Here is a 26937-nt window from a genome sequence, read left to right on the forward strand (position 1 = left end):
AATAGTAATAGCCAATAGGAGTCTTAAAGCAATGGTTTGGTAACAAAAGTAAATAAAATTTAGGTGATCAGCAAATACACGTTTGGTGTTTGAAGTTTGCTTCTGTAGTTCTAGACAGGAGCTAAGAGGCTAATGTAGCTAACGAGTAAGCATTGCTACTAAGAGGTGCTAACTGCATGCTTAAAATCAGCAAATACTAAACTAACCACACGGATTTGTTAAGTAATCGCAAACCGTATGTCTTGTTTTTCTTTGGGGCTCCAACATATTTAAAACTATTCTGAACAGGGCTGTGAAGTTTTATTACAGACCTGATGAGCTATCCAAAAACTGTCAGATAAATGTATTAAGTTAAATTAACAGATGAGAAGCTAAACTGCAGTAGAGTTGCAGCTATTAATGCAAAGGTCACAAAAGGTCCCAGAGGATGAAGGAGATCACAGAAGGGTCTGAAGGAATGACTGCAGTAGAAAGAAAGAGGAAAACAAGAAAATCACACAGACTACATTAAGTGGGAGATTAGCTGAAAAACACTGTTAGCGTATGCTAGCACTTGGTTCCCATCTAAGGGAAGGGTGTGGAGATAGAGGGGCAAGGCGACGTGTTAGGGCTACATGTGCCTCCAGACGTTTTTCAGAGGCACATTCCAAACGGACTGTTACGAGAAGAAAAACGTCGAGACGGACGTTTCAGTGTGTTATTGTGCTTTTCTTTAAAACAAGGGGTAGTTGTAAAAAAGAAAAAAAATGGGTTGGCCTTGATGTCACTTCTGCCAAATTTAGTCCCACCTCACTCAAACCAAACCAGTCTTTCTCTCGGTTTAAAGTAAACACCATCACAAAAACTACAGATAATAATAATAAAAAAATCCAGGAAGATCAGTAGACAGTGGTTTTAAAAACAAACAAACAAACCTTTCTGGGTAGTTCCATAAATCCCAGTGCCATGTAATATTTGTATTATTTAAATCTGTGATTTTCTGCATCTCATTTGAGTATTAAGAGCGCAATTATTGAGAACTGACTCATATCACTGTTAAACTGTAAAACTATCAGAGCATTAAAAACCTAAAATTTTCATACCCCTCCCACCGTCAAAAAATATTTGATTAATTAAGTAAAAAAAAAATATAAAAAATAAAGAAACTATTCTATTTACACAGAGAAAACACTATTTTTAGTGTGCTCTCTTTAGAAGACGTGTTACTTCTTTTCAATATGATTAATTTACATGTTTTGTTGATTTATCAGGGGAGCCCAAATTTTTGTGCTGAACTGTATGGAAAAAAACATAATAAATCAGCCAATGTTGAGTATCGTTTATCAGGTAAGTTATTAGTGAAAACATAAGATAAATCAGAGCACATGAGTAATAAACAATACCAACAACATTGTCTCTTTGACTGTGACTAAGACAACATTACATAAAGTTTTTCCAAAAGGCCTTGGAGGAAGGCTGGCAGGTTGTTTTAAAAGCGAGCCGCCACACCATCAGACCGTCACAGTCACTGTCAAAACAATTCAACTCGCACATGCAAGGCATTCTGGAAGAACAATAGGAACAATACACAGAGACAGACTGACTTAGTACTTCAGAGAGAGAGCGAGAGAGAGCAAGAGAGAGTGAGTGCAAGAGTTTTATCTGCTCTCCCAAAGAGCTCTATCTCTCACCTACAGCGAGTTCAGAATGCTGCTGCAAGGGTCTTGACCCGGAGAAGAAAGAGAGATCATATTACACCTGCACTCCACTCACTGCACTGGTTACCTGTCAGTTTTAGAATAGATTTTAAGGTTCTGGTGATGGTTTTTAAATGTCTTCATGGTCTTGCTCCTCTTTACCTCAGTGAAATGATGGTGAGATATGTTCCTGTCAGGTCTCTCAGGTCCTCAAACAGTAATCTACTGGTGATTCCTAAAACCCGGTTAAAGATTGGCGAGGGTGCTTTTAGCCACTACGGCCCAAAGCTTTGGAACTCTCTTCCTGAGGAGCTAAGAGGCATTACATCCCTGTACAGCTTCAAGAGTAATCTTAAAACCTTTCTGTTTAGATCTGCTTTTAGTTAAGAAACTTTTGTCTGTTCTATCTCTTTCATTTTATCTTTTTCAGTTTATTTCATTATTTTATTTTGTTTCCTTCTATCTTTATTTCTTTTAATGTGTTTTGCTTATCTTTGTTTTCTTTTTATTTATTCTGTAAAGCACTTTGAGTTGCATGTATGTATGAAAGGTGCTATACAAATAAAGATTATTATTATTATTATTATTTATAAGAGAGAAATGTAGGAGAGACAGAAAAGCAAAAGAGAGCAAAAAAGAGACAGAGGGAGCATAAGATGGAGAAAAACGGGAGAGCAATGGGGAAAGAAAGAATAGAGAAAGAGAAGAGACTCCAATCTCTCGCTCCTGTCTTTTACCTTCCACTTACTCTCCCTATCTATCTTTCTCTTTAAACACTCTCCAGTTTTCTGTGTGAAGGCCTCTCAAACGCCTGCCTGTAAAACCTTTTGGACTGGCCTTGAGTTGCTATGGCAATGCGGTCAACAGTCTAGGGAACGATACACACAGATACACACAGACACAAACACACAGACGCGGCAGTCTCACGTTCAGGGCACACGACCGGTTGGCTGGAATCTTTGCCCAAATTTGGGCTCTTTACAGTCCGGTGGCAAAAGAGACCTGCAGGGACCAAACAGAGCTCATCACCATCTCACAGAAAAGGAGGTACAGGTCCATTACAGGCCCCACTGAATATTACTTCTATAAATCACCTGTTGCTACTGCCCAAGCTAAGAAGGTTTAAGAAAGACATTTAATAAATTAGACGTATTATTAGTGCTATACGGTAATTAGTCTTTTGTTACATGCTACTACGTCCCTCTCCTTTTACCGCGGCTATTAGTCAAAGGTCAGTAAGCAGCTCATAATTAATGTTCAATGACACAGATTCAGAAAAAACACTGACATGTCAACACAATGTTTACTTATAGCACTACAATGCTCTATAATGTCCTACGATCCACACAGTCATAACAAACACTGTAATACACTACAGGAAGTGTAGGGAGTGATATGACCGCTACTGTAACTGCTGGTCGCCCTATTTAGTCCCATTAATGGCTCAGTAGCAGCAATGCTAACCTACCAGCACTCAGTAGCAGTAATGTTAGTCATTCAACACTCAACAGCTGGTCTGCTAGCCAACCAATCAGCACTGAGTAGCTATAATTTTAATTAACCATTTAGCATTTAGTCACTGTCATGCGTGCCAACCAATCAGCACTCAGCAGCTATAACGGTAGTGTCCTACTACCCAAAACCTGCTTTCTGTTTAAAATTATTTATTATTTATGAAACACATTCTTATACCTTCCAAAATTAAAGGAAATTCATGCTTGCTCCATTTTGTCCTATTCAATGAGGACTCTCTTTGGCGCCCTCTAGCATTTAACCATCAGGATTTTTTTCCTATAATTAAAAAAATAGGAAGTAGCCAGGCTCCCATTAAGCTGGCTCTGACCTTAACTAGCACTAGAAAGTTCTTCTAGCAACTTAATCTGATATTTTTGTGTGAGGATGCTAATGAAAATCTAAATCACACAGAGCTGACAATCTAAATCACACAGAGCTGACCGGTATGAAATACTGCCCACATCAGTGAACACACACCAGGCACATTTGCAGTTGGCAGACCATTTAGCATAGAAGAAAAAACAGGAAAGTGGGGGGGGGGGGTACATTAAAACGAACCTCGGATGCAGACATGGTCTTTAATTCGTGGCTAAACAAATTCAGGAGAGCTAATGGAGGGCTAACCGGACTAATAATGTCATCAATAACAGCAAGCATTGCACCCAAATCCCTCCTTGTGCCAGGAAACGATCGCTCATGAGCACACAGACAGCACAGACATGCGACTGACTCGACAGCTCTCAACACGCCATCAGTTCTCTGAAACCTGTTCAACCAGAGCTGGAGAGAAGCTTTCTGACCTGAAAGAGGGAAGAGCTGCATGATATGAAAAAAATACAGCATGTGATCATTTTTATTTAATTTCTATATGCATTCTGCTTGCAGGGTGCTAGCCACGTGCCTTGATGAGAGTTAACAGCACTTGTGGCCTGTTTCTATGGCAACATCCTCACTGAACTGGATGACTGTGCCCAAAATTATTTATATTCACCAAAACAGCGACAGAATACTCATCAGTAGCAAGCAAGACTGTTCAGGATGCAAAAAATGTTAGTGTGGTTTAAATATTAAGTTATTGCCAATGGACTTTCTTAAAGTAGATTAAGAAATATTTCACATTTTCTGCTAAATTAAATGGTTAAACAAAGTCATTCAGAGTGAAACTCACCAAGTCAAAATTGTTCGCAGTGGTGATAGGAACCGGATATCTGAAGAGGTTAATACCTCTAAAAGCTCCCTCACAGAAAGTTATTACATGAATTGGTAATGAATATGCTGTCAGGTATCGGATACATTGTTTTACAAGACTTTTGAGAGAAGATCTTGGACTTAAACATTTTTTTTTACAATCCATTCATGTTGAAGAGGTACGTGCAGAGCGTTGTAATGCAGAATGGCCCACATTACAAGCACCACTATTTTATCACCAACATTACACAAAAACTCAAAGGACACAAGTAGGCTCAATGATGCCTGAAAGTAAATACAATGGCTACATCTGTGTTGTAGACATCAAGACTCCTGGTTCTCATCACCACCACTGTAAAGAAAACTGAATCAGTAGGTTTCTGTACAATAAACCAGGAAATTATACAGAAATTTCTTGCAAATGTCACACAGTGTCAGAAACCACATAAGCAAGCATATGTAAGATTACTTAACAACTTAACATGGTCTGAGCTGAGTGTGCAATGACTTAGGCATGGAGTTAGCACCAGCTAATGAGCATGCTAATAAACCTGTTACACGTTAACTTCATTAGCCTCGCAGCTCCAGTGGAAAACTAAACTAGCAAACTGTAGACACCAAACCTCTGGCTGATCAACTGCATTTGGGGCTGGGGAAAACTGTAAAAATTGATTTTTCACTAAACTATCGCTTTAATGCCTCAAGCAAATATGGCTATAAATGGCCTATTGAGGGCAGACAAGGCTCTCTCATTAAGCTGAGCTCCAGAAGCAGAGCAGAGAAGGTGAAACATGTTTCATGCCAAGAACGCCTTGCATGTCTGCACACTACAAACACATGCCGGCCATTTCAAACAATTAAAAGAGGGCTACTAAATCAGCCCGAAATGTTTATGCCCTGCGTACACGTTGAGCTTATTCCTACAGCACACTCAGCGTCAGCCGGACGTCAGCTCACAACAGCCAGGAAGTGACTACCTAAGTGCTACTTCACTGTAAAAGAGGAAACACACACACACACACACACACACACACACACACACTCCCAAAGAAACATCATTCAGTATATATACAGTTCAAACATACCTGTTACATAAAACAAATCCAATATTACAGTGCTTTAAAGCAGCAGATAGCACAAAAAATAATAAATAAATAAGACTTGAAGGAACAAAATCATGTTAGACAGCTAAAAATAGTAGAACCTGCCACCTTAGAGTGTGAATTTTATCTGTACTGTAGTCATGCCTATAGAAAACAGCACATTATTCAGTGCCAGATAAGCAAGTCTATTTGAGCCTACATTAATAAAAACCTCATTCTCAAAGTTTGATGTATGTAAACATTGCCCCAAAAAGTACAACCCACATACAGAAAAGCTACAAAAACAACGTGCCTTGCAGACTGTTCATCATGTCAAAAAAGGAATGCAAGTACATACATTCATTCTAATTTGCATTACTATGTTAAATTCGAATCATATCGAAGGTCTTAAGGGATTAAGAGAGGTTGAAAAAATGGTCAAGTAAAACAATCACAATCTACATGTTGGAAAAAAAAAATGTGCAAATCTGCATCTGAACGCTGAGGGACCTGTCTGTGTTTTGTGAAGCATAGGAGAAAGAGCAGATCTTCATGGGTGGTGTTACAAGTGGAGAATTCAACACATCAAACTTAACAGTGCATAGACAGACTAAAGAAATGATTACTTCTTACGCTTCTCTCGAGCAGGTTTTATTCTTCCTACTCCACTCAACGTACCTTGAACAACACAACCACCAAGCAAAGTGATGTCACATTTCTACATCGCAGTAAATAGCTTGGCAAGCTACAGTGGTGACAGGTACTCAACGTCTATTTTTCAAGGTCTTTAAGCAAACATAAAATGACAGCAGTCTAGAGGATGGTATATATGCTGCAGTTGCTCTCCGGTTCAGTTTTAACCACATCTGTTATCCCATCAGAAGTGACACATTGCGAATGGGGCTTATCTGTTAGTCATAACTGGTGGGGTGTGGAAGTATCCATTATTTGTCAGCTATATTAGCCTCATAGCTCCACTACTAAAACTAAAGAAGCAAACTTCAGACACCTCACGTCCTGACTGACTGACTACGTTTGGGGTAAGGGAGGAAAACTGGGTAAGTCAGACGTTTGCCTGAACGCATGCCCCCAGAGTGTAGTCTAAATAATGTGGGCAGCTTTGTTGAAACACACTGCTGGATAAAACAGTAGCATAGCTTTGCATCCTTCTTTCTCTGACTCAGCTTGTGAAGCGCTCAGTAATCACCGGATCACCGCAGGACTGTGTGCACTATTTGACACTGCACAGCAAGTGAAAGTCCTTAGACTGTCTCAAAAGCTGACTTCATACAGCAAACGCAAGTTACAAATACTACATTTTACGGATTTTAAGGTTATGCAATACAATTGTCGAGAAATTGCATTTAATTCAGTTTATTGGGTCCACTTATGACAAAAAAGCCATAATTTTTACACGATCACTTTCCAACCCCTTTTTCTAAGGCTGGCTTTACATGGTGCAACTAGTTGCAGGATTTCAGTTGAATGCAATTTAAATTTTCGTGCAAACTAAAAGTCGCATACAGCAAATACATAGATGAATAAATAACGTAATTAACTGGCTAGTTAACTGTTTACAAACCTAATTGCATAAATAAACTTGTTTGTCATAGCTCAGGTTACTGACAAAATGAAAAACCAACCAACCTTCTGCAGGATCATGCCATGCATTATTCCTTTGAGACTGATATGTAAATCAGAGCCCAGGTCTAATTGGCTGCCCTGTTTAAAAAAAAAAAAAAAAAAAAAAAAAAAAAAAAAAAACACATGGGATAAAACACTAACATGAATACACAAGCTTAACTGCTGTAGGCTGAATAGGTGGATATGTAAATTTGTTGTGTTATTTGTGACATCACAAACATCGAATTCAAAAGTGTTTGCAGATTAGCTTCCACATGTGGACTAGAGTAGAAGCCGTATGTTTTGAAACTATAACAATTGAATGAATGAAATGGAAAAATCAATTTTCCATTATATGGGCCCTTTTAACACCACTGCACCACCTTTATTTTCATTGTAAGAAGAACCCAGCCGTTCTGAAGCTCTGAAGGTCATATTAGTGCTAAAGAGGTAGGTTTTCACTCTCATTTCTCCCCTTTCAGGCTGATTAGTGGTCTGTCTATAGGTTAACTCAAAGCCCGTCAATTATGAGCGTTACTAAAAACAGCACAGACTAGAACTGAAACAATACGCTGCAACTCATACGTGCCGCTTTAATCCGCAAACAATACCAAGCACAAGTTGGCTCAATCTCCTAAGCGTGGAGGCAGAGAGGACAGATTCAATCTCAAAGCAGAGATCAAGTGCACCGACATGCATGAGAAAGTCCAACTGTTACCATGGAAACAAATCAAATTGAAAACGAAAGGGGTTAAAGGCTCATGAACCTAAGATAAGGTATAAAAATATAAAGACATTCTATTTAAAGTGCACTGGTATTTAAATGGCAACAGGTCTGGACTCGATTCAGTGTAAAGGGTGTAGAGCTGCAAAAGAAATGCTGAATTCTACCAAAAATACACATAATTTAACATAATACTTATACAAGGCAAATAATGACAACATCCATCACTACTTGCAAACAGCAATTAGATTAAAAATAGTTTTTTTTTTTTAATTGCAGGACAAGCATCACTATATAAATGACAACAATGGAACGAGACATGTATAAAACCTACAAGCTCATTTAGACCCGACAAGAGCATGACTTTCAAATGCCAGTAAATGTACAGTACTGTGCAAAATCAGCCCCTTGTTTATTTATTTAGAGGGGGGGGGGGGGGTGTTCTTTTCAAAGATTGTTCCACACCTCCAAAGTTCAGTCTTAGAAGTTGGGTGCATTTTCTGCTTCTCATGATCCAAATAATCCCAAACACATTGTGATGCTGAGGTCTGGAGTGGTCAGTTAACTGTTCTGAGAAAAACAGCAGATACTTCTTCATAAAGCACTCACTTTTTTATTGAGCAATTTTGGCTTCTTCCTTTCTTCTAAACCTAAACTAAGCTTCAAATTTGTCTCACAGTGACAGATCACTTCAGCTTTGTAGTAACCTGTGGATTTTACTGTATCCTTTGCCTTTGGGCAAGTAATTACCTCATACTCTCAGCCAGGTTAAAGCTCCACGTCTGTGCAGAAATCCTAAGATGTAGGAAGATCGTACTGTTTACGTTAGCAGGCTGCACCTGGTTAAATGCGTCTCCTAGACAACCGAAACTCGACCCCACCAACAAAGAGGAGCGCATTTATGGAGATATCAACTGTTTACAGCATGTCAAAACATCCAAATGCAGTTACAGTGAGATAAGCAGAATATGACACAGGGCACATGCCATCTCACATCTACAAATAACCAAACCTCCCAGGATTAAAGCAATAGTTTGGCCAATAAATAAATAAATACTGCAGGGTTTGGAATCTACAGGCACCTCATCATTTCTTTAGATTTAGATTCAGAGCAACAGGACAAGATGTCAAAACTATTCCGAATTTGAATTCTACAGTAGAAAAGTGAATTCTGACTTATTATTTCGATATTCAAATATTGGTTAGAGAGGTCACAAACACTGCAGGCTTAACTTTGGGCGACAGCTAATCATGAGCTAATGAGATAAACACACAGTACAACCGGATGCTCAACCTTCGCAACACTCAAACATTAAAGCACTCGTGCTTCAGAGAAACAGAACATTCACAAGAAAAAAAATAAGCAAAATTTTCACATTTTACAGCTTTGTTTCACTTTTCACTTCAGTGTTGCTCTGTACAGTTCCTGGAATGAAACACGACAAATACCCAAACAGCAATTTCTGTATTACAATTCTGGCACCTTGAAAAGTTAAGGTTATCAGGAGACTCAAGGACTCGAGGACCTGTGCACATCACTATTCTATAGGCTACATTCTGACACTTTCTCTATTGTCTATACAAGTACTGTCCTCTTAGTTGACTTTTAATGCGGCCGACACTCCGTCCGCTTACATCAACAGGCCAGCTTCCAAATCGAATTTACAGTAGGACACATTTTGCCATTTGAAGTGGCTGAGTTACGAAGCTAATGCAGAAGATGAATAACAATACACAAATTTGCATGGTGCTAACTGCATGCCTAAATCATCTCACCCTCGACTGAAACTGCACCGTGTAATCTCAGACTTGCTTATGTGGTTTGACACTGTATGACACACTTAATTTATAACCTTGGGAAAAAACTACATTGCCATAGCCACAAATAGTAGCAAGGCCTGAATTTGGTCAGTACTTTGTGCATGTTCATATCATTCAGGGTCAGAGGGTCTATTTGGAATTACTTAACAGCTCAATACGGTTTGAGCACGAGACGAGTTAGTTGCAAAAAGAAAGAAAAACGAGAAAGTTGCAGGTACCAAGCATTGGTACTTAGCATGCTAATAAGCTTCCATTACTTGTCCGCTACATTAGCCTCACAGCACCAGTGAAAATCTCAAGAAGCAAACTTCAAACACCAAACACGTCCTGGCTGCTTGATTACATTGGGAGTACGCGAGAATAGCACGCAAATTTGAATTTTCACAAAACTACAACTTCAAAGTTAAGGCGGAAAAAAGGCCATTCAAAGTTCACTCAAAACTACTGAATTCAGAGAGGCCTCAAAGCCCCACAGCTGCCTCCACACAAACCAGTACTCATCTATGAAGCAGTAGCAGGGGTATAAGTGATTATCTCCCGAGTCATCACGCAGAGCAGTTGGAGCTAACTTTAGCAGCACTCCACTTCAAGGCGAGAGGACACTTGAGGACCCCTCCCTCGTTCACTTCCTCCAGAAGCCCCTAAACACCCTCAACTTTTCCAGTGCACAAGCAAATCACTCTGGCCATTCCACTGAGAGAAACCAAAATCCAGGTTCAGAAAAGACTCCATTTTACTAAACTGCTCTTAATGCTAAAGCTTCTGAGGAATGCTAGAAGAAGCAAAAATAAAAAAATGCCAGCAAGAAATGATCTATAGCTGCAAATGCCAAGCTGCCAGTTCTACAGTTTGGTAAAACATGTTCTGCACTAACATGGTTTAGCAAAGAGACCCATGGTGATCCTTGATCTCATCTTGCAGATGATGCTAAACTGACAAAGATATTAGAGTTTCTCAGCACATCTCAGTCTCTTTAATTGCCTTTTACTGTATCTATATGTGGGGGCTGCAAGTGAAAAAGTTTATGATTCTGCATTAGAGCTGAGAGATGTGGCAAAAATGTAATAATACATCAAGAAGCTTTCACACTATCACAATCTTTTCTTTCCTGACATAATAAGCTGGGAAAAAAAAGCAGCGCCACTTCTTAAAAATATCTGCAAGTTACCCATGCGAACACACCATATACCATGATGTTTGCTTTTGCGTTGGTAATAATTGACATTGTACTTTTCCTCTTTGGTCCAGAGAACACAATGTACATAATTTCCAAAAACAATCTGAGAGGTGGAGTTGCACATTTCCACTTTGCATCAGTCCAGAGAACTCGGCTACGTTTCTGGATGATAAATGTATGGCTTTAGCTTTGTGTAGCGCTTGTAGATGTTTGCAATGAATATCGTTTGCTGACAAAAGTTTGAGTATTACCAAGCTCATGTGGTTGTATTCATTACAGAAACATGTGAAGATGTTTAGCAGTGCCATCTGATAGATCCAAAGTCACAGGCAATCAGTATTGATTTCTGGCCTTGCCCTTTATACAGAGTGATTTTTCCCCCCAAAACTTTTTTTGAATCTTTTAATAAATGTTATGGACTACAGTAGGTGGTGAAATCCCTAAAGTCCTTATAATTGTGGGCTGAGAAATGTTCTGAAACTGCTGGACTGTTCAGCATTTTTTTCGCTCAGTTGAAACTGAGACTTTCATACATGCTTCTTTCATAACTAGTAATAACTGCAACCCACTCACCTGTGCAAAGTTCCAAAACAGGCGTTTTTCATCATTTCACAAACTATCCTAACTTTTTTGAATATGTTGCTAGCATCAAATTTGGAATTAACACCTATTTACAATAAATAAACAAATAAATAAAAATGTACTGATCTTGTAAAATATTAAATATCTATTCTTTGAGCCGCTTTCAATTAAATACCTATACAACACCGCTTACAATTCAATTCAGTTTATTTGCATTTTATATATTTTTGAAACTGGGTTTGTAGTATAATTTAAAAAATGTTCATCACAGTAAAGAAAATCAAAAAGGATGTTGCCAATTAAAACAAATATTTACATGGGTTTCAATGTAAACAGAACCATTACCATGATCATATTTATCCTTTCCACAATACGCTGTTTTGAAACTGCCATGCGTTCCGTATCCAATGGTTTTCAGCTGATGCTAGGGCTACAGCGTAACACCTAAAAACAGAACCTCGGTCTGGGGCAACAAATTTGACCATGTTCTGAGAACCACTGTGTGGTTCATTTATGTTTTTGACTGTAAATATAGCTTATCATCTCTGCAAAACATCTGTCCACAGTACTAAAACAATAAAATGATTGTTACTATAAACGTTTTCCACTCGCAATGTAAATGATTCTTTTTCAGCCGTTAAGGGGTTAGGAAAGTTCCCTGGAGCATTAAGTTTAATTTTTTTTTCCTGCAGGATTTTTCAAGAATCCAACACAAAACAGAACACAGAGGTGAGCAGTTTTGAGAAACAACAAGACTAATGTGATAAGATCAGTCTTTACTGCTGATCCTTGTGCTTCAGCATGTGAAACAGTTTAATATTACAGCATCTGTTAAAAATAAACTGAGACTGCAACTTGTGCAAAATATTACTACTTACATTCTATGTACTGCATACAATATCACCAGCACCGCTATAGGCCACTAGCTTTACCTTTCTGCTCACGCAATTTTGTATTTGATATTAAAGGACAATTCTTGTGTGTTTAACAATCTTCATCTGCTGCATCTGTTCTGCACAGCTGATTACCACCAACAATCTCCTTATGCTGAGAAAACTAAAAACAATACTTGTTCTAGAAGCCAACGGGCATTTTTCTATTAGTTTCTGTTATAAACATGCTATTTTATTAAGCACAGGGACATACTTCAACATTATTGTCCACATTAACTGCTAAAACACCGGTGCACTGCTTTAAATAGCTGGAATTAAACTCTGCCCTACTCTTCTGACTGTACACTATGCCAGCACCATATGCACTCCACCTCTCATCACTTCTTAATGTCAGTCAGTATTAAACTACATCAGTAGTCTATCTATACTGTCTATACTATCTATACATTCTGTATTTCTGATAACACTGCTATACAGTTAGCATAATATAATTATTATAATAAGATGTAAACAAAGTCATTCAGAGTGGTCGGTTGTGAAACACTCTGCTCTTGAGAAACTTATCAAGTTCTCATTGTTCACACTGGAGGTGATAGTAAGAGTTTAATGCCTCTAAAAGCTACATCATAAAAAGTTACTACACAAATTGGTTATGAGAGACAAGATTTAAGGAAAATTCTGAGAGATGCAGGGTATTTTAAGGAAAAATACATCTTAGAGAAAACTTTTGCCAGCTTTCCCATTGTCCTATATCCTACTATTATCGTCACTACACATGAAACCACTGAACTAATGCTCACCATTACGGATTTTAGTATTTATACAGGCTATTTCACGTTCCATCTTGCATTGTTAATAATTAAACGGCTTCTGTAACACTTAAACTATTTTTCTGATTGCACTACACATTACATCGCATTACACTGTATGCACTGTGATACTGTTACAGTATGGCATTATACTATTTTTAAAATAATTACATACGTAAGTAGCAGCAGTGAGAAGAGTCAGAAAGTGCTTGTTTATGCTGTTCTTCCATTACAATGACTAAGGTAATTTGAATATATTGTCCTGTCCAGCACGTTAATGTTGTGTATACCAGTTCAGTAAGACAGCTTTGTCTGTGGAACTGTGTGGAACTGAATTGACTTGCACAAGTGTCTGGCCTTTCAAAGAAAATGGGCCAAAAGCAGCACAAAAAGATGTGGAATCAAAAGAAAGCAGGCCTGTTTTCTCTAATGAGTCAGCAGCTAATGCGGTAACGCAAGATAGTGTTCGCACTGAGCGCTGATAAGGCAAAGGCAGACGCTTTTTTTTCTCTCTTTGGGGGGGGAAGTCTCCACACTTCCTTATAAAGGAAGAAGCTACAAAGCTAAAGGAGTTTCTCCTGCAGAGCAGAAGTAGTGACCCTTTCCCTCCCCCCGATAGCTTCCTCGGTACATTCAGGCCACCTAGCGAGGCGCTAGCAAAAGGGCCAGCATACCAGCAGAGAAATTCCCAGATAAGTAACTCTGCACTGCTTCAGACGCCCACCGTACGTCAGCAAAGCTGCCGGCACACAGCCACTTCCACAAAAGGAATTCCTTCACACTCCCATTGTGTGTGCGTTCAAGTTCAAGAGAATGGGATACCTGTATGTGTATGTATGCATGTGTGTGTGTGTGTATGTATATATATATATATATATATATATATATATATATATATATATATATATATATATATATATATATATATATATATATATATAAATATATATAATGCGCGAGTGAGCGAGCAGAGATCAGAAAAAGAGGAAGGGAGACAGAAAAAACGAGAAGAAAAAAAGTATGTGAACAGAAAAAGAGAAAGATAGGACAAGAGAAAATAGAGCAGGTGACTAAAAACAACAAAACAAAAGAAATATAGAGAAACAGACACACACACACACACAGAGAGAGAGAGAGAGAGAGAGAGAGAGAGAGAGAGAGAGAGAGAGAGAGAGAGAGAGAGAGAGAGAGAGAGAGAGAGAGAGAGAGACTGCTCTGACAACCATATATGGGCCTGGGATTCCCATGGAAAAAGAAAGGGCAAGAGTAAGGCACAGGGGGAGGGAAAAAAGAACGACAGAGGGAGAAAAGAACTGTACATTGCACTTATGCTTGGCAGCCAAAACAGCAGCAGCTAGCGAGGGCCAACTTTAACTCTCTTCTGATCAGGTGGTGTCTGTGGGCATTACAGTCATAATGACATCGATGTGCAGTAAGAAGTGAGACAGTAAAATACAGCAAAACAAAGAAGCCCAAAGATTCCCAACCAATTCATGCCAGGGCTCCACATGCCCACATGTAGCGCAGGGTTAGTCTTTAGACCCGCTGTTCTGTGAAGTGAAAAGGACATACATTTGTCAAAATAGTCCTTAGGCCATCAGTCCACTTTTACACAATATACAGTGTAACACAATGAAAGAAAGCATGCACTACACTGTTACATACTCAGTCAGACATGTCATTGTGCATAAAATAATTAAGCTGGTTTTCAAGTGGAAAAAACAGCCATGGCAGGAAAGCACAGCTTTACCTGTAACATGGGTCCATGAGGGACAAACAGGAGTATTTTGTTCCTGTGGTAGCATGTGGTTCACAGCTAACAGCAGAAAAATAACCTCGACTGCGTGTTTCAACTATGTTTCCCTTCCTTCACTGTATGTGTGACACTCTTCATGCAAACAGCAGGGACGCTTTACAAGCGACAGCGTTGGAGGACAGATACGTCTAGTTCCTCCTTCTAAGTTAAAACGTAAAGTGTGTGTGCGTGCATACACACACACACACACACACACACACACACACACATATCTATCTATCCCTCCAAAGACATGCCACCCCACACCATACCGGTCATGCTGAAGGATGTTGCAGGCAGCAGATCGCTCTCCGTGGCGTCTCCAGACTCTGTCACGTCTGTCACATGTGCTCAGTGTGAACCTGCTTTCATCTGTGAAGAGCACAGGGCGCCAGTGGCGAATTTGCCAATCCTGGTGTTCTCTGGCAAATGCCAAGCGTCCTGCACGGTGTTGGGCTATGAGCACAACCTCCATCTGTGGACGTCGGGCCCTCATACCATCCTCATGGAGTGGGTTTCTAACTGTTTGTGCAGACAAATGCATATTTGTGGCCTGCTGGAGGTCATTTTGCAGGGCTCTGGCAGTGCTCCTCCTGTTCCTCCTTGCACAAAGGCGGAGGTATCAGTCCTGCTGCTGGGTTGTTGCCCTCCTACGGCCTCCTCCACGTCTCCTGGTGTACTGGCCTGTCTCCTGGTAGCGCCTCCAGCCTCTGGACACTACGCTGACAGATACAGCAAACCTTGGATGAGCTGCACTACCTGAGCCACTTGTGTGGGTTGTAGAGTCCGTCTCATGCTACCACAAGTGTGAAAGCACCACCAACGTTCAAAAGTGACCAAAACATCAGGCAGAAAGCAGAAATGTACTGAGAAGTGGTCTGTGGTCCCCACCTGCAGAACCACTCCTTTATTGAGTGTGTCTTGCTAATCGTCAATAATTTCCACCTGTTGTCTGTTCCATTTGCACAACAGCATGTGAAACTGATAGTGTTGCTTCCTAAGTGGACAGTTTGATTTCACAGAAGTTTGATTTACTTGGAGTTATATTGTGTTGTTCAAGTGTTCTCTTTATTTTTTTGAGCAGTATATATATATATATGAGCATTATACAGCCCTGAAAATAGGTCTGTCTCTGTGTGTATATATATATATATATATATATATATATATATATATATATATATATATATATATATATATATATATATATATATATATATATATATATATATACACACATACATACACACACACACACACACACACACACACAGACCTATTTTCAGGGCTGTATAATGCTCTGTGACATGGCTTTTATGGACAGAATGCAGAGCAATTTCATTAAATGATTGTCAATAGCTTAATCAATTACAGAAATAACTGCTAGCTCCAGCCTTTGTTCCACTGTGCCTGCCAGCATCCTCAGGCTTGGCCACAGAAAGTGCTGAGGGAGGTCTGAAGCAGTTCCACATTATTCCTGTTGCCTGGGTTTCACAAAGCATCAGTGGCACACAATCAGAAACCCTTCCAGAGGTTAAACCAACAGTTTGCCAAGGCTACTGTGTTATCTATAAAAATGAGGGCTATTACTGTCTTTAGCTATGTGATGTACTTTTGCCCATGACTATATGCAACAGCAGGTCATACACTGAAACCAGAAAACCAAGTCTATTTGAGATTACAACTCAGCACAGTTTGAAACAAGTGTATGATGATTTAGGCAGTTAGCACTATGCACTATATTACCACTATATTGCCAAAAGTATTTGCTTGTCTGCCTTCACACTCAAATGAACTTGAGTGGCATCCCATTCTTAAAACATAGGGTTTAATATGATGTTTTACAGCTATAACAGCTTCTAGCCCTTGTGGAAAGCCTTCCCAGAAGAGTTGGAGTGTGTTTATGGGAATTTTTAACCATTCTTCCAGAAGTGTTGGACGCTTTGATTGTTGACATTGACGTTGGACGAGAAGGCCTGGCTCACAGTCTCCACTCTAATTCATCACAAAGTTGTTCAGGTTCAGGTCAGGACTCTGTGCAGGCCAGTCAAGTTCTTCCACACAAAACTTCCTCATCCATGTCTTTATGGACCTTGCTTTGTTCACTGGTGCACAGTCATGTTGGAACAGGAAAGGGCCGTCCCTAAACTGTTCCCACAAAGTTGGGAGCATGAAACTGTCCAAAATCTCTTGGTCTGCTGAAGAATTAAGAGTTCCTTTCACTGAAACTAAGGGGCCCACACCATAATCCCCCCTCCACCAAACTTTACATTTGGTACAATGCAGTCAGACAAGTACTGTTCTCCTGGCAACCACCAAACCCAGACTCGTCCATCGGATTGCCAGACGGAGAAGCATAATTAATCACTCCAGAAAACATGTCTCCACTGCTCTAGAGGTCCAGAGGCGGCACTTTACACCACTGCATTCATGGTGATATAAGGCTTGGATGCAGCTGCTCGGCCTTGGAAACCCATTCCAAGAAGCTCTCTACGCTGTTCTTAAGCTGATCTGAAGGCCACATGAAGTTTGGAGGTCTGTAGCGATTGACTCTGCAGAAAGTTGGTGACCTCTGCGCACTATGCGCCTCAGCATCCGCTGACCCCACTCTGCTGTGGTGATGTCGTTCGCTTCCACTTTGTTATAATACCATATATAATACCTGACAGTTGACTGTGGAATATTCAGTAGTGAGGAAATTTCATGACTGGACTTGCACAGGTGGCATCCTATCACGGTACCATGCTGGAATTCACTGAGCTCCTGAGAGCGACCCACTATTTCACTAATGTTTGTAGAAGCAGTCTGCAGGCCTAGGTGCTTTGCTTTATACACCTGTGACCATGGAAGGGAGTGAAACACCTGAATTCAATTATTTGGATGGGTGAGTGTATACCTTTGGCAATATAGTGTATGTTAGCTACATGAGCCTTGCAAGTCCAGTGCTAAAATTATATAAGCAAGACAATCATATAAGTCAGACAATATACATGTCTTGACAGACTGACTACATTTAAATGAGGGGAGTAAACAGGGTATATTTGTTTTTTGCCAAACTCTCACTTTAAATACAGAATCTTCAGGCTTCTGCTGTCTGAATCCATTACCTCAGTTAATATGGATCAGCTACTGCACCGCTACACCAGTGCTGACATGCTCCTGTGTGCAGTTTGAGGCTGTGTCTGCTTAGTTAAATGGGTTCAGGCTACATCAGCAGACTTCATTCTACAGAGAGCGCTAAAACACTGTAGTCAAAAGGTGAACTGAACCAGCTTCTGAACAACAACTCTTACAAGACAGGGTGTAGGAGTGTAACAATACACATATTTTCAGGTTCGATCTGATTTTTCATATTAAGGTCAAGAAACAATTCTGGATATTTTTGGTGTTCAAAATTTTAGCGCTCTAACTAATTCTAGACAGATTGGTGTGGCTCATAATTCTCCAGACCTTTTTCAGCACCTGCCACACTACCCTCTAGTCCAAACACCAAAACCTGTACAATTTATAAGCTCTTCCCAAAAAAAAAAAAAAAAAAAAAAAAAAAGTTGTCATTTGAGCACAGAAACATCCAGGTTTCACGTTTATTTTTCCAGGTACTGTACCGAAGTCATTACACCCTTATCAAGCAGTGTAGCTAATCGAGGGAATTTTAACATTTATACATCAATATTTAATGTATCTATTTCACTCCAGGGCAATGCTGGATTACTGCGCTAAAATATCTGAACTTACAGAATTTGTAAACCTGATGAAATAAATGTTATTTCTTCCTCTGTAATGTTACGCCAGGTGGATTTATACTGTTTATGAATATTTACATATCTGAATGGTCAGATATGTACATGAGAAATATCGGACATCAGGCATCTAGGGACGGGTGAGATGGCAGGAAATGTAGTACTGTGACACTTGACGCAGAATGTATATATGACCAGATAATATTTTATACAGGTAGAGATTTTTACTATGTGACTTTTTATGAAGTGCTGTACAAGTAAGCCTGAACTGACTTTATGTATGTATATATGTATATATGTATGTATATATGTACACACACACACGCACACACACACACACACCTCAGGTTTGCTCTCATTAGTTTAAAGTATGCTGAAAAGCCTGATGTACACGACGACCAAGCAGATAATCAAATGACAGAATTCACTTGCAGAAGTATGTGTATTCTGTGGCAATCGGGTGTAGCTCACAGTGCAAAGAGAAATTCCATCATATGTCAGCAAGAGTTAAAGTGTATGAGTGACTGTCCTTATACTTCTGATAAAACTGGCCTTATAGCTTCATTGGCAACTGCATCATACAAGCTGTCAGAATAATGCACTCAACTTGCATTAAAAGCCACAACTAAAAAAAGACATGAAGAAAGTTAGTCTGAAGTAAGGTAGTTAATAAAGTAATAAAGAGTAAATAAAGTGCTAGATGCTAATATACAACAGATTAATAAACTGCTTTTCCACTGCATGAAATGGTACCAGTTAGGTTTTCTACTACGGATTTAGTACCATTCTTTAGACAAAAAATTCAAAACTTTGACAAAAAAAAATTAATAAATACTATCAAAAAGTATTTTCAGCACTCCCGCACAACAATAATGCTCTGAGAGACGCAGTTTTTCAATGTTCTTTAATCATCGAATATACCCATGATCTACTCGAAGAAGCGTACGGTGATGATAAAATAACTTTATACTGTCCATCTCCAAATTATTCTGAAAGCTGATCTACCAGTTAGAACAGAGGTTCTCGACTGGTCCTCAGGGACCACCAGACAGTCCAAATTTTCTTTTAGCCTCATGTATCGCAAGTTGGGTTGGAGCTAAAATGTAGACTGTCTGGCAGACCCTGAGAACCAGTCTGAAAACCAATTTCTTAGAGTTGAGATACACCTTCAATATTTATAAGGCACACGGTCTGCATCTGGGAGAATATGTAGAGCAAGAACTGCAAGGGTTTTATTTATTCAGTAAAAAAAAAAAAAATTATATAACAATACAATTAAAAAAACCAAACAATCCATTAGGAAGTGATTTGAGAGTGTTAGCTTAACCATTTCCATATTTCTGGTCTGGTATTTACAATCCAACAACTTTTTCATCTAATCAATTCTTCATTATTGATTTTTGATCATCCTTATTTATATATTTTCTCATGTTTTACTGGCAAAGACACACTTACTGTCATGATAAATAGCTTAAAAAAAATAAAAGTCCAGGTGTTTCTGCAGATTTGCAATGAAATGACTGCTGATTATTAGAAGAATCTTACACAGGGCCTATAGGTTATATAGTCTACTGCTTACATATACCAGGCTAAATACGGATGTGGGTGTTTCTAAAATTAATAAAACTTTGGTATTCCCTCAGTATTGCCTGCACTCCCAAAAGCTTCCCTAAAAAGACCACCATTATCGATAAGAACAACAGGCTCTAGAAATGGCACTGCTATTCATAGCTGTGAATAGCTGCTGAGTTAAACGTGGAAGAGCAAGTTTTAGCAGCTGTTCCTCTGGCCTTAAGACAGCTGTGCTTCCATTCTCAACCACCACGACAGGATTGATTTACATCAACAACAATAACATTCTCTCCAAAACTGACCTCTATAACCATAGCTGTCCCTGTTACAGATTACAAAAGTCATTTTCAGCTCTATTACAAACAATCCTGGAGGAAACAAAGCAAACAAATTTATTTCTTTATTACCGAGTACTAATTTTTGCATTTGAGGTCAAGCGATGCCTAGTTTTTCCAATTATCAATTTATTATTAAGACTAGTAAGCTAAACACATAACTGGCAGCATTTACACACTCATAATAAGATACTTTTTTCCAATTTGAAAAAGCATTTAAGCTTTTGTTTTTCATAGATTAAATAGCTGGTCAGCAACAGGAGAACAAAGCCATCTATTTAAATCTGCTACCAGGAGTGACACCATGTGTAAGCTCCTGTTAGAAACAGGGACATCATTTTATCATTTTCAATGTATAGATTCACAGCTTTCGGTGAATCTATACTGCAAAAAAGACATAAAAAAAAAAGTTTCCCTTTTTTGAATTTTCACATTTTCTTCACATCACTGAGATGTTTTGTGATTAATAGAAATAGCCACTTTTTTTGTTGGCCTTAAGTGATACTTTTTTTGATCCCACAACCGGGGAAATTCCACCTCCGGATTTAACCCATCCATGCAGTGAAACACCACATACACACTAGTGAACACACACACTAGGGGGCAGTGAGCACACTTGCCCGGAGCGGTGGGCAGCCCTATCCACGGCGCCCGGGGAGCAGTTGGGACTTAGGGGTCTTGCTCAAGAACACCTCAGTCATGGACTGTCGGCCCTGGGGATCGAACCGGCAACCTTCTGGTTACAGGGCCTGATCCCTAACCTCCAGCCCACGACTGCCCCCAAAGGGTTATGACAGGATGTGTGGAGTCAGTGCAACTTAAAATGAATAAAATAACTATGTCAATAACAGCACTGAAATACGGTGCATTTATATTCACTAACTAAAGGTAGTGTAGACTGCAGACAGCGCTTATACTCTGAAAGGTCCAGTTTAGCTTTGTTCTTTTGAGAGTGTATCTGCAGTCTGCTTGTCGATTAGCTAACAGAGTTGGATTTTCTGGTGAAAAGAGGACAGAACTAGCAACCAACAGATGATCAGGCAAGCTGTGCGTAGGCTAATGTATGCTCAGAACGCTGAACAGCATGTGAGCGAGCTCCAGGGATAGACGAAGCCCACTTGTAAAACTTGGTGAGGAAATGAGAAAAATAAACACACACTTCCTGTTCCTCTCTGACTGAGCAGCTCTCCAACACCCTAAATACACACATACATACACACACGCATACATACAAGCACACATGTTGCTCTCATTATACTTCAGAACTTCCACTGACTCAATACTGTAGCCAATGCTACATCTAAACCCAACTCTAACCTGAACCTCAGCAACCAAAAGGCAATCTGTGTGCTCTTAGTTCTTCCAAAAAAACATTGACTGTGGGGACCAGCAAAAGGTCCCCACTTGTTCAAAATATAATGCAGTTTAATGCCCCTCAAAGATCCCTCACAAAGTCACAACAGGAAACCAGCTGTGGATATGCTGCCTGGTGCCTAAGACACTGTGTTAAAACAGTTTTGAGAGAAGATTTTGGGCTAAAATACTTCTTAAAAAAATGTTTCATGGTGGAGAGGAATGTGCAGGGCATTATGAGGCAAATGTAATGCCTGCGTTTGCTGTGTAGATATCACAATCCCGTCACCACCACTGTGAAGAAACGCAAGTTTCTCTTCAATTTTACACCAAAATCACTCTGAATGACTGTTTACATCTCTACCACTGAATTAAGCAGACATTTTAAATAATACCCTTTTCCCACAGTTTGAAGCAAGTGTGTTGATGCTAACTGGCTTCTGTAATTCATTATCTACATTCGTCGCATAGCTCAGGTGCTACATAAGCAAACTTCAGACACCAAACATGTCCTGACTGATCAACTGCATTTAGAAAAGCAGGGAAAACTGTATAAAGTAACTGTATGGAAATTTATTAGCAAAGCACTAAACCGGCCAATGCTAATGCTCCTGCAGAGTGAGTCAAACATCACTGGTGGTAATTAAAGATCCAAACAGTGATCTCACTGCTGCCGTCTCAACACTGATCAGTCACTGCTAAAGAGACACAAACATACACACAGAACAAGTGTACTATATGTGTGTGTGTATGTATAGCTAGAGAGATAGAGAGGAGTATTGTTTGGCTGTGTGTTAGGGGTTTCTATTCTTACATGCGTCGCGATGCAGATGTGAACATTTCTAAATCAATTCACAAACGTCAAAACACAATTTTCCTAAATTTATACCGTAATGTTGATGGAACACAAAAGGCAGAACTTTTAGTGGGTGAGTGTGGTGCCTGGACAGTCTGTGACGGTATATAAAAACACAACTGGACGAGCAAGAAATCCGACTGGCTCCCTCTGCATTAAAAGCCAGGTGAGGCCAAGCATCGCAATCGCAATCCAAATGGAGCCCCAACATTTATGTTCAGCATTTAGCTATAGCCGCTCTCCTCCCCTTTCCAACAGAAAACTTTTCCTCAAAAATAGAGCAGTTTATTGTGAAATGTCTCTCATCATTCAACTGTTTTACGAGGCTGAAGTTGCTTCTTATTCTCCAGCTTCTTGCAGATTTTTCCTGTTCAACTGCAAATTCTGACTGAGGCGCCGAATGTAAATGGTGGAACGGGAAAATTCTAAAGAGAAGTGACTTCATCTGAAGTACTTTTCAGTGTTTGACAGCCTATCGGTGCAGATTTAACTTGCCATGAAACCAAACTACGCTGCTTATAAATGCGAATAACCCATCATTGATGTGTGACCTGCAGTCCAATTCTCAGTCGTTGCGAACTGAGGCTTTCTTGCTGCACACATCCTGTTTCAGGGATATTTTACTGACGCCACTTCAAATAAAAAGAATAAGGCAGAAAAAGCTCACCCCGTGGTACAACGATAAAACCCGTACCTTAAAACAAACAGCTCGGAAATGAGGGTGGAAATGGCGACAAACCAAACTGGAAGTGTTCCACACTGCCTTGAAGAACAGCCTTATAGAGTATAGAAATGCTCTCACAGAAGCTCGCTCAGCATATCTGGCCTCACTGATTGAGAATAATAAATATAATCCTAGAGTTCTGTTTAGTGGGATTTCCCAAATCACAAAAAAATCAGGCAGGTACTAAAGTTTTTATGGACTTCTTTAACAATAAAATTTTAAATATTAGACAGCAAATTCACAGCATCAAATTCATATCCAGCTTGGCTGTCATCTGACTTGGCTGATATAGAACGAAGCACAGCTGTAGAAAAAAGCCTGGAAACCCACTCCCACAGCTGGAACTAGAGATGATGATACTCTTCTGCAAATTATACAACCTGCATACTCGATGCAATTCCATCAAAATTACTCAAAGAAGTACTGCCAGTTATTATAAACCGTATTTTAACTATAGTAAACACGTCCCCAAAGCTTTTAAACTAGCAGTTATCAAACCCCTGATCAAGAAACCAAATCTTGATGTCACCGTTTTGTCTAATTACAGGCCTGTTTCTAACTTACCGTTTATATCTAAGATCTTAGAAAAAGCTGTGGCCCAACAACTTAGTTCATATCTACATAAGAACCACATATATGAAAAATTTCAATCTGGATTCAAGTCACATCACAGCACTGAGACGCTCTAGTTAAGATAACTAATGATCTTCTTGCCTCTGATCAAGGCTACGTATCCCTCTTAGTGCTACTTGACCTTAGCGCAGCTTTTGATACAATAGACCACAACATTCTCCTAGAAAGGTTAGAAAACATGTTTGGAGTCACAGGGACGACCCTATCATGGTTCAGATCTTACCTATCAGAACGTTATCAGTTCGTTACTGTAAACAATTTATCTTCCAATTATTCAAAAGTGAGATTTGGAGTTCCGCAGGGGTCTATATTAGGACCATTACTATTTACACTATACATGTTACCGTTAGGCACAGTTATAAGTAACCATGGAATTAACTTTCATTGTTATGCAGGCGATACGCAACTGTACATATCAGCCAAACCTGATGACCAATACAGGTTAAAGAAAATGGAGGACTGTGTAAAAGACGTGAAAGGCTGGATGTCACAGAATTTCCTCCTACTAAACAGTAACAAAACAGAGGTTCTCCTTCTGGTCCAAAATTAGCAAGAAATAAACTACCAGATTTAATTTTAAATCTCGCCGACTTTCCAGTTACACCTGGATCAGCAGCAAAAAAAAATCTTGGTGTCATAATTGATTCAGATTTATCATTCGATCAACACATAGGCAGCATCACTAGGACCGCTTTTCTGCATCTTGGCAACATTGCCAAGATCAATCAAGATAATGCCCTTTCCCTGCGTGATGCAGAAACACTAGTACATGCCTTTATTACTTCTAGGCTCGACTACTGTAATGCGCTACTGTCAGGATGCACGAGCAGGAATTTAAACAAACTCCAACTAGTCCAAAACGCCGCAGCCAGGGTCCTCACTAAAACTAGAACATTTGAGCATATTAGTCCAGTGCTATCATCACTTCATTGGCTACCTATTAAATTCCGTATTGATTATAAAATCCTTTTATTGACTTATAAAGCCCTACATGGTCTCGCTCCTGAGTACCTGCAAGACCTTATTTCTCATTATGAGCCATCACGACTACTCAGATCCCAGAGTGCTGGCTTATTAATAGTTCCTAGAATTCAGAAGGTTTCAGCTGGGGGAAGAGCTTTTTCTTATAAAGCCCCCAAACTCTGGAATGATCTTCCAGAAACTGTTCGGGACTCAGACACAGTCTCAATCTTTAAGACTAGGCTGAAAACTCACTTGTTCAGTTTAGCTTTTGGTAGCTAATGTTCCCCCCTAGATAAAGGCAGCAGATCCAGGGGTCCATGGACACAGGGAATTATATTAACCTGAGACGCTGGTGCTGTCGTCCCGCTGCTCGCACGCGGTCACTCAGGTTTGTGGACGGTGGAGCGGAGGGATGCCGAACTGTTTCAGAGTGCTGCCGTGTCTGTGTGTCCTTCTGGTTCTCTCCTGTTAGTTAAGCTGTCATAGTCAGATCTGCCGGAGTCGTTAGCCACACTCTGGAAATGTTCACATTCCCTGTTTTACATACAAAGACACAGAATAAAACTAATTCCCTCTCCCTGTTTTTTTTCAGAATATAAAATCGCCCACATATCCGGCTGAAGGACGACTGACTGCTGAGCCCTCCTGCTACCCACTTCAGACCAGCTGCCCACGTCCCAGCTACCACCACCTGCCTTGGACTAACTGCCCACCCTACACTGATGTTCTCATAGACTCCTAGCTATTCCTACTACCAATAATACTGCTATTAATATTAGTAGTATAATCACTTGTAGGTAGTTTGACCAGAGGAGGGGCCCCCCTGGTGAGCCTGGTTCCTCCCAAGGTTTCTTCCTCAGTTCTGAGGGAGTTTTTCCTTGCCACTGTTGCCCCTGGCAGTTTTCTTGTTTAATACATTTTTTACATTCTTGTTAAAACTGTCTTTTCTGGAGTTCTGTGAAGCTGCTTTGTGACAACATCCGTTGTAAAAAGCGCTACAAATAAATTTGATTTGATATTTACCATAAGCTTCATGGGATTGATTTTCTTGGAACAATTACAACTAACCTCTATTCTGTTCGCTTTGACACACACAAAAACATTAAAATCTCTTTTTTTTTTCAAATCTTATTAATATTAATTGGAGCATTTTTAAATCCAAAGTGTTCAGTGATGCATACTGGCTTAATGTATTATGAATGAATCCGAGATGGAGTTATAATGAAATATTTAGCAACCCTTTACAAACGTCAAGCTCTGACCATCTATCAATCAAAAACCTTTAAAAGTGATACCTTATAGAATCAGGAGGAAAACAAATGCAGATAATACTAAAAGAATTTAACTAAGAGTATGCATTAAACATGGTCACATATATAATTGCATATAAATGTTTACTGTAAAAGAATAGGAGAATATCAAATATGTATCAAGCATATTACTGACTAATCACTGCAGACTGATCGCAACGGTACATTTCTTTTTTTTTTTAAAGAAAGTGTAATCCAGTAATCCTGACAGCTCTACAAGTGGGTTTATAACAGCTGCAGTTAAGTCTATTAAGGCTACTACTTGATATTCACAATGTGTGAGCAGTTGTGTGGCACAGTTCTCTGTGCAATCCACAAGCAGTTCTAAATTTTGTAACGAAATGTCAATATCAATGTCAATTAGGGAACACACAGCTCAGCAAAGATGATCCTTCCCTTTAAAACTGGCCCAGACTTCCCCAAAAGTTTATTTGAGCTTTTCTATAAACACATTACAAGGTTGGATTTGAAGAAGCAACTTGACATGAAATATACTACTATTAATATTATTTTGTATTATATTTAAAAATCCCCACCTGCTGGGAACAGAAGAGGCTTGAAAGGCA

At 39.5% G+C, this 26937-nt stretch overlaps 1 protein-coding gene across 4 annotated transcripts in view; it reads right to left on the reverse strand.

The window, feature by feature from the left end:
* Window positions 1–26937, reverse strand: part of ppp1r12a (protein phosphatase 1, regulatory subunit 12A) — a 106412-nt gene that overhangs the window by 61662 nt on the left and 17813 nt on the right. The gene's annotated exons all lie outside the window — the stretch shown is intronic.

The sequence above is a fragment of the Pygocentrus nattereri genome, chromosome 1, assembly GCF_015220715.1.
Source record: "Pygocentrus nattereri isolate fPygNat1 chromosome 1, fPygNat1.pri, whole genome shotgun sequence".
Lineage (NCBI taxonomy): Eukaryota > Metazoa > Chordata > Actinopteri > Characiformes > Serrasalmidae > Pygocentrus > Pygocentrus nattereri.